At 46.1% G+C, this 14,838-nt stretch overlaps 1 protein-coding gene across 1 annotated transcript in view; it reads left to right on the forward strand.

Moving 5' to 3' along the window:
- The window catches only part of IGSF3 (immunoglobulin superfamily, member 3), a 93,628-nt gene that overhangs the window by 11,315 nt on the left and 67,475 nt on the right, over window positions 1-14,838 (forward strand). The window lies entirely within an intron of this gene.

Consider the following 14,838-nt stretch of genomic DNA (forward strand, 5'->3'; position numbering starts at 1 on the left):
CCCGCCACCATGCCCGGCTAATTTTTGTATTTTTAGTAGAGATGGAGTTTCACCATGTTGGCCAGTTAGGCTGCTCTCGAACTCCTGACCTCAGGTGATCTACTGCCCCAGTCTCCCAAAGTGCTGGGATTACAGGTGTGAGCCACTGTGCCTGGCCTAATTTTTGAATTTTAACTTTTTGATGGAGGTAACAGTGACTATAATTCTAAGAATGTAGAAAGTAAAATGTGAATGTTCCCTTCCTTGTCCATGCCCCTTATTGACTTTGATGTAGATTCTTTATAGTTTGGTATATATTCTTCCAGACCCTTTTCTATGTATATACTCACAAAAATATATTTTTTCTGACATAAATGGAATCATGCAGAACATATTGTTCAACAACTTGATTTTAAAGGAATGATTTACTTCACTATTTTTTCAGGCTTAATTTTATGGCTATATCAGAACTGATTTGGTTGTTTTATAGCTGGTTGAAGCTGTAATTTGTGAAATCATTGGGAAGTAGTGAGCCTCCTTCAATAACTATATAACAATAACTTTGCTATATCAGGAGAGCAAGTCATAATAAAAATATTACCCTTAAATTTTAATGTATTTAGTGAGAATAATTGACTTGTTTATTCTGCATATTTTCTTCAAAAACACATAAATTCAGCAAATTAAGCACATTCATATTTTGACTATTTTCCTATAATTTTAAAATTATGTTAAATTAAAATGAAGCCTATTTGAAACCTGTTAAGATGACAACCATAAATACTGAGTTTGTGTCTAATTCATTTAAGCGTTCTTGTTTGTTCATGGACCAGAAAAAATGTTTTCCTGCGTTTTCAATTCCCAAGTGGCTCCTCTGGATAGAATGAACTGGACCCGAGTAGCCCTTAAGGTTGCTGGCTACGGGCTCAGCATTTAAGACTTTAACCCAAAGGAAGAGAATTTTTTTCTCAAGCCCTGCAGCAAGTTATTGCTGTAAAATGATTATCATTTCAAAGTGTTGGGTTACTTCTCATGTTCACGGGAATGACTTTCTTTAAAACCTCTGGGAGCAAGAGCAGTTTCTTGGAAGGCTCACCTTTAGACCTGATTTTTAAAATAGTTGCTCTTTTGGAGAGATGGCTGTGGGATTCATGTGTCATATAATCATCCCCTTCTTAAACATCAGTGTTTGACTTTCTACGCCTTGTCCTGAGACCTCTCGGGGTAGCCCCTGTTCTAGTAGAATCTACTTCTAATACTTTCCTAAGAAGGCTTTCCCAAGAAGTTCATTCAACAAATAACTGAGTGCCTGCTACAAGCACTCATTGTTCTGTTATCTCCAGTGCCACAGAATTCGAAGTTAAAATCATGACTAACATTTTAAGTAGTCACCGGATATGTATTTTTAATCTTTAATAAATAGAAGGATTAATTAAATACACTGTGACTTTGGGGAACTCTTTTTTATTCCTAAGGTACATCTTTTTTCTTGCCGCTACTTAACCTCTTTTCTTCCTGTTTTGTTCTCAGCTCTTCTTTACAGCCATGAGTTACCAATGCCCTGTGCCACCATGAAGAGGGGGTATCTGTAGGAGTAAGATCATGAATAGCAGTGGTGAGGGGAGAGCGAGGAAAAGGTGGTGGTGGGGCTTTGAGGAGGCCAAAGGGCAAACTTTTTTCTTGAAAATACACAAATATCCCAAGTCCTGGGTATGTGGAATGTCTTTATTACTGCTGGGGATGTTGCCTGTCTGTGGGAATTGGGAATTTCACACCTAGCTCTGAATTTCTAGGAAGCCTGAACAAAAGAGAAATAGAAATAGAGAAATCACATACTTCCCACCAGAGAGGAGACACCATCTATACCATGCTTTCTTCAGAGGAGCCTCGTATGGGGCGTGGTGAGGATAAGGCCGATCCATCTTCCCCACCTCATACTCTGCCTCCTGCAGTGTGGCCTCCCTGAGGGCACCCTGGCAAGGGAGGATATGGGGACATAGCCCAGGGCCTCATCACTGTGGCTCTTACAAATTCCCAGACGCTGCTGTAGCAGTTCAACGAGGTGCAGGCTCTTCCAAGTCTGTTCCTTGCCAGATGCCCTCTCCCAACCTGGGGTTAACCCTAAACAGGCATTGATCTGTACTTTTCTCAGAGTCACTGGTGACCTCCCGGGTAGCCAAGAGCTTTTCCCTTCTCTGTGAGCCCTCTGAGACTGCAGGTCCCAGACAGTTGTAAATTCTGCCTGGTGGAAATCACCAGGGCTCCAATGCAGGCGTCTCGGGAGCCTCTGTACAGGGCCATTCTTCTCCCTACAAGCAGCACTTGTCGGAGACCTTTCTGGTTTTCCTCTTCAGGTTTGTTTGGCAGTGGTTTGGTGTTGGTTTGGAGATGGTGGTGTGTTGGGAATTCTGCTTCACAGATGGACACGTTTGCTAGGGTGAGGAATGATGGTGCAGATAGATTCATTCTGGGCTTACCCCAAGCTAGGTAACCCTTTATGACATTGTTTAGAGATGATTTGCTGAACGGTTTCATAATGCCTTCTGATGTTTCAGTACAAAAAATAGCTTGCTGAACAACGTTGTAATTTGTCTTCTGATATTTCATTACAAAGAAGCAAGAGCACATTCTGAGCACCCTGCCCAGCGCGAAATGTCGGAGCAGGTGATTGGCTCCAGCTCTGTGTTTTGGCACCTCTCTGGCTAGGCGTCCCTCTGAACTGTGTGCTTCCAGAAGGGAGCAACAAGATAGAGAACCAATATGCCTCTAGGCCTGAGTTCATTTTGGAAGAATCTTTGTAGATTTCATGCCCAATCCTCTTATTTTAAAGGTGAATTGTCCTGGAGGGAAAAAAAGACCATGGTGACAGAGGGTGGAAGGAGTACTGGAAAACGCCCCCAACAGGAGCCGATAAAGAGACTCTGGGGCACGTCATCTTTGTTGTAATTAAAACACTATGCAATACAAACATTTGCCTTCCCACTCTTCCCCCTACCACAGAGGAGCTGTAATTTCCCATATTTGGAATTTGGGGAGAGCTGGGCCTCATTTGAAGATAAGGCCAGATTCACTCTCTGATTTGGGGGAAAGTAAGTAACTGAGAGAGCCTCGAGGACTGTGGTATTTATGGTGAATATATCAGAACTATATGTGCCTCCTTGTCATCATTTATTCAACACCCCTGATGTCCTAGAGCTGGTGCTATGCCCATCAGTAATCTGACTCTTGTTTTCTTCTGCATATTTTCCCTTTTGCAAATGTATAGGCATTCAGCTTTAATCAAGTAGGCTTTTTACTCTGTGATCTGTAACGGGGATGACTGAAGTCATGTGGAGGATTTTAAGAAACTAATCTCTTAAGACATTCAGAGCATAATCTTCCCTAGCCCGTGATCATCCTGCCTGCATCCGAGAGATTTGTGAGGCTCTGCAAAGAAGGCTGGATGGGAACTTTGGCATCCTTTGGAGAGACCGGGTGTCTTCCTTGCTGGTGACAGGTTTTTGTTTGCTTTTGGCATGGGGACAGGGCCTGCTGTTCATTTACCATGTCAAGAGAGTTCAAGATGCCCCATGAATGTGACCAGTGTGTTACTAAATCTCCATACTGGTGCAGAGAACAATGGCAGGCCAAACACACATGAAGACACTGTCTAGGCTCATTGATGTTTATGCAGTTTGTGTCCAGGGCTGGTTCTCAGGGAGATACTGCAAAATAGATAAGAGAGGACTGCTGGTCAGTGGTGTTCACTGACATTTTTCCCTGAATGATACCAGGTTAATCAAAAGATAAGGATCAAAAATTTTGTTGTGCTCTGCTTATAATATAAATGTGACTTCATATATGTGTCATCTGTTGGACTAAATTGGATTGCAGTTGCTCTTCAAATTGTCATTCCTTTATTTTCTGTTTCTACCTCCCTCCTGATGTTAGCTCAGGTTCCTGCTACCAAGGTGTCTTGCAAAAGAATTTGGTGACTATTACTCTAAGTGAAACCTTTGATACTTTCTCTTAATATGATGGTTAAATCTCTAACAATGTAGACTAATGAGGAAGATTAGTTTGAATTAGTAAAATGTCTGAATTACCAAATATTTTTCAAGAACTTCACTGTTATTACTTTTAAGTAAATACTGTAACTCAAACTAGGCTAACAGAATGCCTAATAAAGATCCTTAGGGATCCTGCTTTAGGAGAGAAATAAGAATGATTTGCAATTAGCGTACCAATTGTTCATGTAAATGGAATTTCTGAAATACTAGACTGAGCTTGAAAACCATTTGTTCTCTTAAGTATTTTAGATAGTCCCTATGAAACCCCTGGGCATGCTGGTAGTTGTTTATATGCTGTATAGAGACCTGTTTTGTGAAGACCTAACTCAACCTTATCATCAGTATCAGAAATTCCAAGTTAGTGACGTCCAGGATCCTTGCCTTCCGAGATCAGATTAGATCTCTCTGCCAAATGCTTCCATAGCACATGCAGTTGTCTGTTGTAACACTAATCAATACATTTAACAAATAGATGATGTATTCTGCTATATGCTTGGCCAGTGTGTGAAATGGAGGAGACAACCCTCATCTTTGTGTAGTTTATAGGCTAGCAAAGAAGTCAGGCAGTAAACAAATAAATGCATTTATAATTAATTACAATCCTGAAGTTAGATTGTACTTTTGTGAGTAATGGTTTAGTGAACTAGATTTTAAGTTCCATTAGGACAGGGGTTACTGCTTTGTTGTTTGTCATGGTGTCCCAAATCCTTCCTTAGCCTACTGTCTGGCAGAGAGTAAATATTAAGTTGAGCTTTATTGCCATTTTGATAGGTCAGAAACAGTAGAATGTCAATAATGTCACGTAGTTCAACCTAATAGTTGCTCAGTCAATATGTATTGAATGTTGAATGCTTGTTGTAATCAGTGATCCTACGGTAGGCTGCATTTAACACAGTTTTCTCCAGCTGAGTAAATGCTGGCTATGGTATTTGAAAAGGAATTCTAAAACTTCAAACAGCTAAAACTGGTGATCTGTGATATAGACTGTGGGACTGGATATCTGTGAGACTGGAGTGCCTTTTGTCCGGTATATTTTTTATGCAGTTCTTGGTACATTTCCCAACCTCAGGTGGGAGTATGTGTATTTGGGTCTGGAGTGCTTGTCAGTAGCCCAAAGAACCTGGGACGAGTGTCCTGGAAAGCTGAGATGGAAGGCAGGGATAGGAGCTGTTTGGTCTGAAGAAGAGAGAGAGAGGAGAGATATTGGCATAGCCGAAGAAGCCTTCCCTTTAAGCCCGAGTGTAGGGAGACTTGCTTTTCCAGACCAGAGCTCATGAGATCATGCACTCATTCCACAGATTTGTGTGAGCCCGTGATGTGTTCAGTTATGGCTAGGCATGGGCATTCCTTATTGTGAGCTTCCTTTTTGTGCCTGGAACTTCTGTCTGAAGGGTTGTGGGATGGACTGTAGACCACTGGTCCTCAGAGGCAAGGGTTGAACTGAGGAGAAGGCCCCAGCTGGATCCTGCTGGGAGAAGCCCAGCACTCTGGCCTGGGGCCTGCTCCCTATCTGTGGAACTGGGAGTTGGGCCCAGGCTAGGGCTTAGATCAGAGCTTCCCAAACCTTCTCTGTTAAGAACGTTTTTGCATCTGTTTGGATTTCATGGCTCTTTTTCCATTTTCTGTGCACACATGTCCAATTGTACCACCCTATTATAATGCACACTCTTTTCTCACACCCACAGGATAATTTGTAGTTCCACAGCTATTTGTTGAGCATCCTTATCTGCCAGCACAGGATGGGGGTGGCAAGTGAGGGGAAACACAGATATGTGGTATTAGTCCTTGCCTGTGGTAGACGTGATTGGTTACCTACAGCGGCTCTTCTTTTCTCTTCCTGCTGGCAGGACCCAGTTGGGTTGGATGCCACACCTCTCCCACATGCCACTCAAGGAAAGGTGACCCTGCCTCCAGCTCTAGGGTACATGCTGATTGAGCAGAACTCCTCCTGGAGGCCCGTAGTTTAGACATGGGCATGTGACATGGTTTTGGCCACTGAGGTATGAGAAGTCTGCTGGGAGATTCTGGGAAAGATGTTTTTCATTGTAAAAGGAAATATAGAGGGGACAGCTTCTTTCACTAGATTCTTGGACGTGAAGCAACTGTCTTGTTGCAATGAGGAAAGCAGGTTTGTTGAGGCCAGCAGAGGGGAAGAGATGGGAAAAACCAGGATCCCTGAGGGGCCCAGCCCCTGAAGACTGAACAGTCCAACTTCCATACATTTTGTCCTCACTGTTTAAGCCAGTTGAGTTGGAATTTTCTACTACTTATAGTTGAAGGCAACCTATATTAGACACTCCCTCAAAGGAGCATGAAATAGGATTTCTTCTTGTACCATTCAGATTATCATCAAAAAGCACATTACTCAGCGACAGAGCTTAGCCTTGTGGTAACGCAGAAAGGAGAGAGGAAAGCATGTTGGTAGGAAAGAGTTGAGTGAGGAGATTGTATTTTAAGTGGATCCTGAGGTAGGATTAGGATTTGTGTGGGAGGAGCAGAAGGGCGTTCTGGTGAAAGGAATGGCAGCATGAGCAAACCTGTGAAGACAGGAATGGATGTGGCACTGCCAAAAAACAGGGAGATTATGTCCTGACTAATTCCACGGACAGATTCTAGAGCACCTCAAATTGCGAGTTTATATGGTGACCCGTGACTTATGCAGCAGGAAAAGTATTGCAGGCTCATGAACGGGAGAAAGGAATGAAATTGGGCCTTGGGAAGAAGGATAAGGATTAAGTAGCTGGGTACCAGGTTCATTGGAAGGGAAAGAAAGTAAAAGGCCAGTGACGAGTTCAGGCTACTGGAATAATTCACATTTGAGTTGATAGCAGTGCGGAGAGGGAGTGAAGCTGTCAAAGGAAGATTTTGAGTGAATAAATTAATTGGTGAAGAAGGATAAGAGGGATATCTAGGAGAGGAAGATGGAAGAGGAATATTTTAGGAAGATGCTGTTTGCTTTTTTGCCACTGTGGCTTTGAGGTAATGAGGAAAGATCTAAGTAACAAGGCGTTGAATTCATTTGAAAATAGGGCTAGACTTTGGGAATGAGAGGCCAAGGCTTAAGAGGATGTGGTGGAGGCAACTCACGAGACATGCACATACTCCAAATTTTCCAGCCTCCCTCACAGTTCAGTTGGGGCTATGTGACTAGTGTTAGCCAATGAAGTGGGAGAGGAAGGATCCAGGGAAGAGCCATGTATTCCTCCATTGATTCCTCCCATGCCACAGCAGCCTTGGGCCAGGGCCAGATGGTGTGGCTGCCAAGACGGGGAGGGCTGTCCTTCCAGGACCAGACTTTGATGGTTCCTGCTCAGCTGGGAAGTCCTGGTAGAAGCAAGATCTGAAGCTTTGTAACAGATGGCAGTGCTGACAGCTATTTGTGTTGGGTCTGGGTGGTATGTGGTCTTTAGGGTACAGTTGTCCACCTTCTCCTGACTTGATTTGCTTAGGGGTCTGCAGTGAATGGGCTGGAGCTTGCTGGCTGACTCATTCTACCTCTAGGACTCTCAGTGTTTCTAGGGGCAGGTTTACGTCTTTGCTGTCCAGGGAAGGGGATCCTTGTTCATGAGCTGTGCTAGCGAGATGGCTGCTCTCTCCACAGGCACTAGAATGCCAGGTGCCTTGTGGAGGGGAATGTTTGGGTGGCTGGCGTCCAGTGGTGACCAGGTGGAGTGTCTCAATTATCTGGCTAAACATGGAGCTTCAGGAAGAAGTTCCAGATCTCCAGACCTGTATAGGAATAAGGTGCAAATCCCATCTTTCAAATGTTTCCCACTCTCAGAAGAGTCAAAATGTGCCTTTTCTGCAAGGCTCAGCAGTCTGGAGCTAGGTAGGTACTTTGCACACGCTTTGTTACAGTGTTGTATCAAACTCGCCTGGCTGAATCATGGTATTTTCCTAAGGGCAAAGGGCCCCATGAGTGCTGGGAGGCCTTTGGCATCTGGTTTTCGTCAGGCAGCAAGTAAAAGTGCAGATGGCGGGTCTGATGGTGCTTTAAACAAAGCAGAGTTAGACACGTGGGAAAGGCATTTGAGAGGCACCTTCTGCTCTGTGTGTGATCTCCTGTGTGTCCTGTTTCTCCTCTAGCTCAACACCTCAAGTCCTAATACCCAGAGGGAAACCCTTCAGACCTGGGAGACAGCCGGCATTGCTGGCACTGGCCTCTCTGGAACTTTTCTTGATGAATTTGAAAATCTAAAGACAGCAGTGGCACTGTTTCTCTGTTGAATGGAGAGTTGACATTCTTATTTTTCCTTACCCTTCTGCAAAACTGGGGTGTCATCAGTGTTTGCTGCTGCTGTTGCATTCTTGGGCAGCTACTCTTTTTTTTTTTTTTTTTTGATTGGGAGTCTTGCTGTGTTGCCCAGGCTGGAGTGCAGTGACCGGATCTCAGCTCATCACAACCTCTGCCTCCTGGGTTCAAGTGATTCTCTTGCCTCAGCCTCCTGAGTAACCGGGATTACAGGCATGTGCCACCATGCCCTGCTAATTTTTGTATTTTTAGTAGAGGTGGAGTTTCACCATGTTGGCCAGGCTGGTCTTGAACTGCTGACCTCAGGTGATCTGCCCGCCTCAGCCTCCCAAAGTGCTGGGATTATAGGCGTGAGCCATGGTGCCCAGTCAGCCGCTCTTATTTTACACACTACTTCTGGCTGATAGGCCTACAAGGTCTAAGCTTAATCCCAGGAAAAGTGCTACCCGAGTGGTCTATCAGCCGGCCTTTTGTTTGTTTGTCTCGTTCCAGTCATCCTTGCCTCTGTCCACCCAGACAACATCCAATCAACATCTGTTATGCAGCCAGCAGTATGATTTTGCAAGTTACTTTTCTAAGCTCTCATTTCCTCATCTGTAAAATAATAGGAAATACTCATTAGGGTGATTCTAAGAGTTAAATGGAACCATCTGAGGAAAGCACTTAGCATCGGTCTGGCATATAGTAAGTGCTCAGTAAATAGTGGTTGTCATTGTTGAGCAGAGCCAGGGGTTGCCACCCCAGTCAGCTGATTGGCTGTAGACATGGGGTGACCACTTGGAGCTGGGATTCGGGCCACACTCAGCACACAGTTGTGAGCCATAAAGGCGCGACCTTTGGACCCTATTGTCACCTCCCTTGGAATATCTTGGTGTTCCTGTTTCAGTCTGATAAGGCCATTGTAGCTGGGTTCTAGGAATCTCTGAGCCCGGAGCACTCACGCCAGCCTCAGACATCGCTGTCAAGGGTATCGGCAGCTGTGAGGTGATTCCTCAGCCTGTTGTTTGGGCATCGCTGCCTGGGTCTCTCCTGAACTTCAGCCTCATCTTTTTTGTCACCTGCGGTTCCTTTGCCTCTAAGTGTCCCCCAGCATTTAAACATTTTTATTGCTGCCCTCTCCATCCGTGCCAGTGCCTCTCTCTGCCAGTTCCACCGTGCTCTCGCCTGCTCTTTAGGATTTTCTTTGTTTCGCCTCCTTGCCTGGTGCTTTCAGAGAGCAGCGCTGACGTCATCCCAGGAACCGTGCTGCGTCTGAGGGAAGAACCTGCATTAGCCGCTTAAGTGTGAGGTGCTGGAAGAGTACCTCCCTGGAGGTGTCCTGGGGAAAGTGAGTGATTGCTCACCGGGTGGTGAGCCAGGGGCAGGGTTTGCGGAGACATCTGCATTAGCAAGTTAGCATCACTTGAAACACAGGCATCTAACAGGCAAGGACGTGCTTTTCAGCTACCAGGCTGTCCTGGCTGGAGCCGGTGGCCACAGACCTGAGGGACCCAGGCTTTGTTCCCTTAGCTGCCTTTGTTGTCTCAGTGTAGCTCTCTCTACCTTCCTCTGTATTTCACCGCTGACAGCTCACTCGATTCTCCCTCTGGCAATCTTAGTTACCTGTGAATACTCTTGAACGCCATCTTCTGCCTTCTCAATGAATTAAGGAGATTCTCTCCTTGACTATTTGTGAGCCAAAACCTAACCTTCTCTTGGCTGATGAGTATTAATATATTGTGCTGAGAGGAACTTTTGGAGTAGAATTAGACATCAAAAAGAACGGGCACAATTAGTTTCCAAGCCTTTTAAGTTTCCTGGAAGTCTTCTGAATTCTTCCTCTTTTTGTGGACCCACCCCAATTCTCCATCTTCCTCCTAAAAATAACGATAATGGCATTTCACCAGAAGCCGGACAAAAGAATGCTCTGTTTAGCCTGTGGGAAGTGACAGGGACTGCTGAAACTTGTGTTCCGTGTCACAGAGCCAAGGGTTCACACAGTGCAGAAACAAATCACAGTGTGTCATGAAGGAGACTTTTTCTGTCTCTGGCCCCACTCTGTATTTGAGTCCAAATGTGGAGGGAGTTGCTGCAGTTGTGGGAAGGCACTTCCATGACCCCTCGTTAAGGTAGAGGAAATGAGAGGCCTGAGGCCACAGTCAGGCTGGCCTTTTGCAAAATGGTCAAGTCAGCAGCAATTTGGCCCTGGCTCCCACTTTGTGCCCCACCTGCCAACTCCTGCTACCTCCCATCCCCGCTCCCAGTGCAGTGGCGTCCATGGCTTCCAGGGCCCCACCAGGCTGCCCTCCCTGTCTGACTGTGGTCAGCCACTGTCCTGGTTCTCTCCAGCATTTCAGTACTTTCCTGAGTCCTCCTGCTGGTCCTTGACTTGGCTGGTTGGAAGGTTTGTGGATCATTAGAGCCACTTACTCACACTAAGGAAAGAAAACAAGTGGATAGTTGGGGAAGCCCCACATGTTGCTGGCTGTGTGTGTTCACTCATATTTTCTGATTTCATCCCTACAGTTCCCCTGCCCGGGGAGTGTTATGCAGCCACCTGTACAAATGAAGCAGTTGAGACCCAGCAAGCTTATGTGATTTCTCCAAGTCATAGCCAGCATGGGCCACTACTTTGAGCTCTAGATAAGGAAAAGGAACCTAGTGTTTTAAAGATCTGCTTCATTGTGGTACAATTTGCTTGCATATAACGGAATTCACCAATTTAAAATATGTCGTTCTTTGCTGACAAACATGAGCAGCCACATAACCACCACCGCAATCAAATATGGACCACGCCTCTGTCCCCAAAAAGTTCCCTCATGCCTCCTTGCTACCAGCCCCTCCCCCGCCTCCAGGCCCCAGCCTCAGGGGACCTGAATTCTGCCACTACAGTTTTACACTGTCCAGAGTGTGATGCACATGGCATCCTACAACGTGTAGCCCTTTGAATCTGGCTTCTGTCGCTCAGCACAGTGCTTTTGAGATCCCTCCATGTTCTTGTGAGTATCTAGTTCATGCCTTTTTATTGCTGAGTAGTGTTCTGTTTTATGGATATACCACATTTTGTTCGTCTCTTCACCAACTGATAGGCATTTGGGTTGTTTCCAGTTTGGGGCTACTATGAATACAGCTATCAGGATGTGTACAAGTCTGTGTGTGGACACAGGTGTATTTCTCTTGGGTAAAAATACCTAGGAGTGGGATTGCTGGGTCATTTGGTAACTTTGAAAGAAACTACCAGACTGTTTTCCAAAGTGGCTGCACCATTCCGCCTCCCCACCAGCCCTGTATGAAGGGGACTAGGTACTTTTGATGCCTAATCTAGCTTCTTTTCTCTATACCTAGATGCGAATTGCTAGACTATCACATTCACATGCCTTGAGCCTGTCCTTTTCACAGGAATTTCTTGGGAAGTCTGACCATTTGGAGCCAGTTGCTGGTGGAGAGGTTTCCTGAGGAGGTCCTTTCATCACACAGGGCCGCCTCCTCTGATGGCTGATTGCCACACACACCCTCCTTTGCTGTCCATCCTTTCTGCCGTCACCTTGGTTCATAATTAAGATTCACCTGTTGGTGACGTGGGACCCACTTGCAGCCTGTGGACACTGGAACAATCCATTCTGCGCAGTTCACTTCCTGGCTTTCACGGCACCTACTATGCTGGCTCCTGGCCAGAGATGGAGTTAGAGTTGTCCTGTCCCAAATGAACCTGCATGGAGAAGCCACTGGGGCAGTGGGGACACTGCCTCAGCATCATTGCGGCTGTCAGAGGCTGATGGCTGCTGCGCAGGGCTGTGTGGAGCGGCTGCTGTTATATGGCGCATCTCCGGTCTGGAACTCACTGCTCAGGGCTCTCCTTAACAAGCGGCCAAATGACTGCAGTTTTCTGCATTGCTTTCCTATCAGGTCCCTGATGTTTTGAAAGAGCCAGAACTAGACAGGGGTGCTATCAGGTTATAGTTCTGCTCTGCTGTGGTGTTTCTGTGAAATGGAGAGAAGGATTTTGAGGAATGTGTGGTTGGGTTTACTTTTGTCTTTATTTGTGGGCACATTTCCTGAGTGGGGACCACGGATAATTAGGTGTTCTTTGGTGTAGGGGCCCAGATGGACAACGTAGGACCCCTTTCTAAGGGATTGTTGTCACAGAGTGAGAGGGCTGAGCGCTGAAGTTTTTCCTGCAGCATGTGTGCTGGGAGCAGCCCCTCCAAATTGGTGCATGTGTTTGGGGAGGGCAGAGACCTGGGCATAGTCTGGCTGGCAGACTCACCTGCTGGGCTGAAAAGAGTCCTGACCTTGCAACTAGAAGCTCTGCTTTCTTGTCCTTTCCCTGTTTCCTGCTAACCTTATGACCTTTCATCAGTCACCTGACCTTTCTGGACTTCAGCATCCTCACTGTAGAATAGAAACAATGATCCCTGTTTCACAGGGATTGGAGGATCTGCCGCACGTCAAAGCCCTTTACACACCTGTGACAACACAAGATGTGCCCGTAGACACCTTTCTGAGCATGGGTGTGGCAGGAGGCCAAGCTCACACCCAAGAAGCCACCTGCCCTTCTGCTCCTTATCCTTGTCAGTCGCTGTGCCTGCATCCCCAGGAGGACCTCACGAGGCTGGGAGGGCCTGGGACAGGCTGGCCTCAGAGCACCAGGCATTGAGACCTCCTGCTAGCCTCAGGCTGACAGTAATAAATGTACAAAAGAGGACAGAGCTGCTGAGGAGCAGCTGGGAGTCCAGACACAAAGGACTGTCAGAGGAGTGAGTCAGGGCCTCTGAAGGTCATTTGAGAAGTGTCCGCCCTGAATTACTGACCTGCGGCTGTGTGAATGGAGAAGTAGCTGGGTTGCCAGCCCTGGGGCAGTTCCATTGGGTGGATCTTTAGAAGACAGGTGGCGTGGGAGGAGTAAGAGCACTGATTTGGGAATCGGAGACCTGGGTTCTTCAAGCTACTTTGTCCAGGACTAGCTGCGTGTCCTTGGACAGGTTGACTGCAGTTTCCTTTTCTGTGAAATGATCGACTCCAGAGCTGTTGATACCTGTCACATTGTGTTTGGGAAACGAGACTCAACAGCCCAGCCTGCACCGTGACCCTGGTGCCTCTCCCCCATACCCCTGCGCCTTTCGGACCAAGAAGTGCAGGCACAGATAGAGCTTTGCAGCCTCTTTTGTTCCTGGATGGTGGATCCCTGTGGTTAATGAATAATTGCTTTAGGGGCAGAGGTGAGGGGAGTATTGCGAGTGAAGATGGGTGGGACAGGGAGGCTCCAGGTGGTGAAATATTTTCAGGCAACAATGCGCAGAGGAACCTGACCATGACTCAGCTAAGCAGTGGGCTCACTGGCCCCTGCTGACATCTGCTACTACTGTGTGCTCCCAAGGCCCAGCGAGCAGCAGCGGTGATTGATGATACCACAGCGCATCGGAGGAGCTTGTATCCCAGGGCAGCGCTGCACCCACTGCCAGCCAAGCCCTTCGGTGCAGGACACCGGTCCACCAGCCTCGGAGTGCCCAGTTCCAACCATCAATTTTAATTCTTGTGAGGCTTTTCTTTTTCACATTCAGTTATCCTGTTGAACCAATCTGCTTCTTCCCACCAGTATGACAGTTTTTAGCTCCTTTCCAGGCCAAATTTTGCTCTGGCCCAAGTCCCACTGTTTGTTTCTTTCATGTGTATCTTTTACATTCTGGGAGCTCTGATCGACTCCCAGTGCCTGAGCCCCTTCCCCGAAGCATGGGGACTCCCGCCTTAGGCCCTCCCTGTTCCAGCTGCTGGGAGGTATCCAGAATTCTAATGTTATTCATCGTAGTTGCAGTTTCACTACAAAGCATATGGTTTGACCTCTTATCCTTACTAAGTCATCTCAGACTTTAGGGAAAAAATACCCACTTAAGGATAATTTTTTTACCAAAATATTTTGTGTTTTTTTCCTAATAAGAGGTAATTCTGCACATTTTAAAAATAAAAAACCAGATGTGAGGTGTTTGAAAAAAAATGAAATGTTCTGTATTTCAAAGTAAAACTTTGAGTGACAAAAACTTCAGTGATTTTTTAATGGTGATTATAATATCAGTAATACTTTTGAAATCTGATATTGGGCTGGGGCACAGTGGCTGATGCTTGTAATCCTAGCACTTTGAGAGGCTGAGGTGGGAGGATCACTTGAGCCCAGGAGTTCGAGACCCTGTCTCTCCAAAAAAAACGCTCAAGAGTTTGAAGCTGCAGTGGGCTACTGTTATACCCCTGCACTGCAGCCTGGGTTACAGAGTCAGATGCTGTCTCAAACAAAAAAAAAAAAGAAAGAAATCTGATAACACTTTATTAGGTGCTGCAGGGTTGTAAAGGATCATCAGACACACAAATTTGATAAGTAAATAATGTTCCTAAGTCTTCTGACTGAAGTAATAACACAATGCAAAATCTCTTTTCCTGGCTTCCCTTCCTGGTCTTCCTTTTGTCCTGTCTTCTTGCCAGCTCTGTTCTCTGCCCGTTCTGAACGGCTGTCTGCTGCAGTGATCAGTGCTCTTCTTTGGATGTTCTTTGCTACAGATGCTTTATGACATTTCCTTCTTTTATTTTTTT

Source organism: Colobus angolensis, unplaced genomic scaffold (assembly GCF_000951035.1).
Source record: "Colobus angolensis palliatus isolate OR3802 unplaced genomic scaffold, Cang.pa_1.0 Scaffold124, whole genome shotgun sequence".
Classification (NCBI taxonomy): domain Eukaryota; kingdom Metazoa; phylum Chordata; class Mammalia; order Primates; family Cercopithecidae; genus Colobus; species Colobus angolensis.